This window comes from Danio rerio, chromosome 2, assembly GCF_052040795.2.
Source record: "Danio rerio strain M-AB ecotype USA chromosome 2, GRCz13ab, whole genome shotgun sequence".
NCBI lineage: Eukaryota > Metazoa > Chordata > Actinopteri > Cypriniformes > Danionidae > Danio > Danio rerio.
In genome coordinates, this window is record NC_141022.1 from 23,969,070 (window position 1) to 23,975,083 (window position 6,014).

A 6,014-nucleotide genomic window follows, 5' to 3' on the forward strand; every position below is an offset into this window, starting at 1 on the left:
TTGTTCATTAGCTACTACAGCAGGAGAGTTCTCGAGATCTACCGGAGCTCAAACTCCCCTTCTCGTCAGGCAAAAGATCTTATGAGCTTAGGGCTCTCTCCCAGGACAGCATGCCAAACAAGCTTTATAATCAGTCATCAGCTAAGTGTGAACTCTTTAAAGGGTCCTGTTCAATAATCACTATGTGATGAGTTGGGAGTGAGAACATGTTGAAAAAATCGACCAATGCAGGATTATCAATGAGTGTTGGTCAGGCTTAGTTTGAGCAGTGTTCCATTTGGTTGCTAGTAGTTGAACCTTATTGAGGCTTTTGGACCACACTAAGCATTTTGAATCAGCTCTATAAGAAAACAAACTCTAATTCTAAAAGCAAGAGCGATGAAACAAACAAAGATATGTAGGTGCTAAAGATAAGGCTCTGCCCAAGCATAATCAAAGCCCCCTGGCATTATAAAATGTATATTTTAGTATGTTTTGATACATCCATAACATTAGTCAATTTATCATTTTAGGAAAATTGATGACAAATTAAATAAGAATATTACTAGAAATATTGTGCTTGATTTAAAATTGCACAAAGATAATAACACAACAGAGAATAGCAGCACAATTTAATCATTGGGTAATCCTTCAGACTACAGGTCTGTTGCTGTCACCAAAGACTCATTCACTCAATGGGTCATTGAACTTGGATGAATCTCTGAGCCAATAACATTCAGCCATAATGGAAAATGGATGGCTGTATTTTCATAAACGCTCTCCAACAAACCCTTTAGGTCCAGATTTTCTTTCATACAGCTGGGTTATTACCAAACCAGTGCAGCCCCAGTCTGTGCTTTCTATCACTGCGGCAGTGGTGTATATGTAGTGCTCTGGCCATTTAATCAGCCAGTGATGGTTGTGGGAGCAGAGATTCTTTTCTTTAGCTTTGACCCAAAAGGAACTGTATCTTGTTTCCTAATACTGTGACTCAGATAAAACAACTGGATGGTTAAGCCTGAAAAAGTTTATTTGATTTAAAGATTTGTGCCATTCTGTTTACACTTTGTAGAAAGGTCAGTGCACAAGTGATTTACTTATAGTTGCCAGTGCATATTAAGGCAACTCTATGGAACATTTGCTCATAGTTCTTTTTAAATTACACTCATCCTCTAAATCGCTCTCCCGTCCTGGTTACGGCACCAACACCAGTAATTAAATTCTATTTTGACTGTTCCAAGTGAAATTCAAACAGACGTTTCAGTCATGGTAGGCAGGCACGTTAACAAAGATGCTACAGTAAGATTATTTTCACAGCAACTACAAGCTGGCCTCCGTTTTACTCTCATCCAGGTCACAAAACCAATCTAACTTCTTCAATTCTATTTACACTACTCTAAACAGGACTCAAACTAGTGTTGGAGGCAGATACAATCACATCTAACATCTAGCATATGTCATCAAATCTCATTCCCATCTAGGTCATGGCACCAGTCTAACCCCTTCCATTCTTCTTGCACTCCTTTAAGAGGGAATTGAACCTAGGTTTCCATAATGGAAGACACCAATGATTGCAGTAACTTGATTGCACAGCTCCTACTAGCTGGCCTTCATTAACACATATAAATAATTTATTAGAAGCAATGCCGTTTTCCATTAAAATATTTTAATTATCTATTTTAAATTGATGGACTATGTTTGTTTTACTCAAGAGCAAGAAAGTACACACACATTTTTCAGCACACACACATAGAGGAACTGCCACTACTGAAAACTTTAAAAGTCTAGAGATTGAAATCAGGCATCGGTAATTTTCTCTCTCGAGTTCCCATTAGCCCTGTTCTGGCACGTTTTCAGACAGAAACACATTCGTCTGCTCATCTAGTAGTCATCAGCTTGAAATAACGCTGAAAACGAGGTCTGAAACTTCAGAGGAGCTGTCTGAATAGGTCTAATTGTGGGAGTGTTATCCCTGCATGGCATTAGGACTCATTCACTGTGAGACTCAATAGTGATTTATCAGATTAGCATCAAGAGAATGCTTTTACCAAACCTCATTGGACTGTTTATGCAGCCATCAAACACATGGCATTCCTGGAGACCTTTCAGAGGGGAACTCAACACGCTGTATCTGTATTAGATCAGGCATTACAGATAATACTTTGAAGTAAATGCAATTACACTCATCAGGGCTGAAAGGAGGGCATGCTTTTACTAGCACTAAGCACTGCAGGATACAAAAGCCAAAAAGTTTTTTTTTTTTCTGTATAAAAACATTTTTGCTTCTGTATGGAAAACGAATTTCAGCAATGTATTACAGTTGAAAGTCATTTATAGCATTTTTATATGTATATTAAAAATAAAGTAATTGCATTTTCATACAGAATATGGCAGGAAACATAATATTGACATATCCATTGTACCTGAAATTCTATTTCATGTAACAGCAAATGCCCCAAACCTGCCTAAAATGCATTGACAGAAGTCATTCTGCAAAAGTATATGTACAAATTTTAAATATTAGCCTGATGCCACCAAATACAAAATAAAAACGTATAATTTTAAAATGTTTTGATCAAGTCATGCTGGCAACGGCTGGCTGATCAGCAGGCCAGTTGTTGCTGGAGGTCCCCAGATCAAGGTATAAACAATAAGGTTATTGTTCATTTGCAGTGGTAGGTCCAAAACTGTGGAATACCCTCTCTTTAAAACTTGGCATCATCACAAATGTGGCACTGTTTAAAGCAACCTTGAAACCTATTAATTTAGACTTGCTTCTATATACGGTGGTACAAAACTTTTATTGGCCATAGTGTTCTTACCATCTTGTGTGTTTGTGTGTTTAATTTTGCTTTTAATGCTGTAAAACACTTTGGGCAGCCTCCTGGTTGTAATAAATAAAGTTGATTGATTGACCGAGGGGGTGACGCAGTGGCACAGTAGGTAGTGCTGTCGCCTTACAGCAAGAAGGTTGCTGGTTCGAGCCTCGTCTGGGTTAGTTGCAGTTTCTGTGTGAAGTTTGCATGTTCTTCTTGCATTCGCGTGGGTTTTCTCCGGGTGCTCCGGTACAGGTGAATTGGGTAGGCTAAATTGTCCGTAGTGTATAAGTGTAAATGAGTGTGTGTGGGGGTGTTTCCCAGAGATGGATTGCAGCTGGAAGGGCATCAACTGCGTGAAAAAAACAAAAAACATGCTAAATAAGTTGGTGGTTCATTCCGCCGTGGCGACCCTAGATTAATAAAGGGACTAAGCCGAAAAGAAAATGGATGAGTGAATTAATGATTGACTGAGATCTTCTCGATCATCCACATTGTCTAGTCTCAAACTAAAACCAACACCGTGAGTGACTGTGTTAACAATTTAGAAGCTTGTTCGTTACATTTACAACATGCAGTTTCAAAATTTGGCTTGGGGGGCTTTGAAGATACTGGAACCTATTCAGGGGTGCGTTTCTCAAACATCGACGTAACTTGTGGCTAAACTGTAATAGTACAATGCATTGTTTGGGAAAAGAATGATGTAGTGGTTCCCAAAACCTGTAGTTTCTCCGACGCAGATCCATCATTTTAACCACATTAGTTATAATGTATAACGGCCATATTGATGCTCTAAATGGGGTGGAAACAACTTCTTTATAGAAGAACCCCATAATTTCTTTGTGCAAATTATATTGTTTTACACAAACACGCATTTAAAATAAAATCCAATTTTACTTTTGATAAAAACATGCACTCGCTTTCCATATTAGTTGAAATATATGTAAATGCCACATATAGGGCCTATGTTTCCTTTACAAATAGTATTGAGAATATTACATATTCTATTCTAAAACATAAAATCACTTACAAAAGCTAAAACATATTCTAATCCCATATATAAATAATATAATAAATAAATAATACGGCTGTTTATTAAGAAATAAAATGTAATATTTATTATTTATTAAAATAAAAAAATCCTATACTTTAATAATAATATTAATAATTATAATGATGATGATGATGATGATTACTATTATTATTAGTATTAAGTAGTTTATTTATTTTTTGAAAAGTCTACTTTTACAACTGGACACATGCAAACCACTACAGAAATGTCATATACAGTACAGATTACTAAAGAACCTACAATAAATTAAAAGCATTAATGTGTGCTATGATCTTTTGTTTTCACAAGCTTTAGAGATGGAACATAAACATAAAATTAGCCAGTTGCTAACCACAGCTCAAGAGGTGTAGTTTCAAGCAAACAAGTTTGCAAGGCTCTGGCAGTTTACGAAAGTTCGTTTGAATGATAGATTTGGGAAACGCCGAATCAACAAACTATGTTTGTAATGACAGAACTTGCAACCTTAGTTGGCTAATATTGGTTTTCAGAAACGCGCCCCAGAGCATTTCAGACAGACAACAGAACATAGAAGGGCTGCCAGAGTGTACGTGAAAAATAACCTACAATAGTACACCAAATAAACAAATAATGACCTCATAAAATTTGCATTATACTGTATGACATCTTTAATAAATGTTACTCAACTACATTATAAATCAGGTTTTATGTAAAAGAACATATTCACAAAAAAAAGAAAGTTGGAATCTGTGAAGCATTGCATCACTTATTAAACTAAAAATAATTTTGCAGTAATTTCAAAAAACTATTTAGTCAGCATTCGCAAGACTCTCCAGGTAAAATCAACAAACAAATATTACATCACACTAAGTGTGTATATGAGTACACCCCTCACAAATTTAACTTACGATAAAGGTCCAAAATTAGTACACCCAAATTTATGTTATGTAATGTTATGTTGATTTAAAAAAAAAATCTAATATTTCACATGCATTTAAATGTTTAATCTTTCTATTTCTAAAGATGTTTTATTCAAATGCTTCAAAATATATTATCTATATTCACTGAGAAATGGATAAAAGTATCTAAAATGGGTTTTACTCATTTATGATGAGCACTGTATTGAAAACTTTGCTATTGCTGTATTTCATTACTTTTTCCACCTTTTCTCCTAACGTTACAATCTGTTTTTAGCCAGGTGTTTTCTGTAGCTTGTAACTTTCATCCTTGAACAACATCTTCAAATACTGTCTCTGCAAACAATCAGTTACATTGTGAGAAGTTCCAGTGATCCATGTCTAAATATTCAGCAGTCAAAATCATATTTATTAAAGAATCTTTAGTATTTCCTTCAGTAGGATATGAGGCAGAAGCTTTCTCTACCATGCCTTCCCACACAATACACTCAACAATGACTCATTTCAGGCCTGTATCTGAAACCAGATGTGTAGAGACTGAACAGGAAAAGGTCTGGGACGGTCCCCTAAGAGGCCTCTGATGCTGATGACCATTCTATTAGACTGATGTACAACAGTTTCGTTTTGTTTTGTTTCGTTTCATTCATGCATTCATTCATTTTCTTGTCGGCTTAGTCCCTTTATTAATCCGGGGTCGCCACAGTGGAATGAACCGCCAACTTATCCAGCACGTTTTTACAGAGCGGATGCCCTTCTAGCCGCAACCCATTCCCTGGAAACATCCATATACACTCATTCACACTCATACACCACGGACAATTTAGCCTACTCAATTCACCTGTACCGCATGTCTTTGGACTGTGGGGGAAACCCACACGAAAGCAGGGAGAACATGCAAACTCCACACAGAAACGCAAACTGGCCCAGCCGAGGCTCAAACCAGCGACCTTCTAGCTGTGAGGCGACAGCACTACCTATTGTGCCACTGCGTCGCCTTACTTTAAGTAATGAAACATTGATAATGGGCTAATTTTTAGAAAGATTATGGAAACCCCGAGGCAGTGATGTGACAATGGTGTGTAGCGAGCTGACTGTTACACCTATGATAATGTGCATTATTTTATAATAATTAAATGGGCAGGAGTTGATTATTTCACATGTACTGTGGTTTTTTGTGGGGTTTTTTTTTCTTCAACATCATCAACTGCCAAAGTTCAGTTCCAAAACTCAAGACTGCAAGAACGGAGGATGCGTAAAAGCTGCCGGATGTGT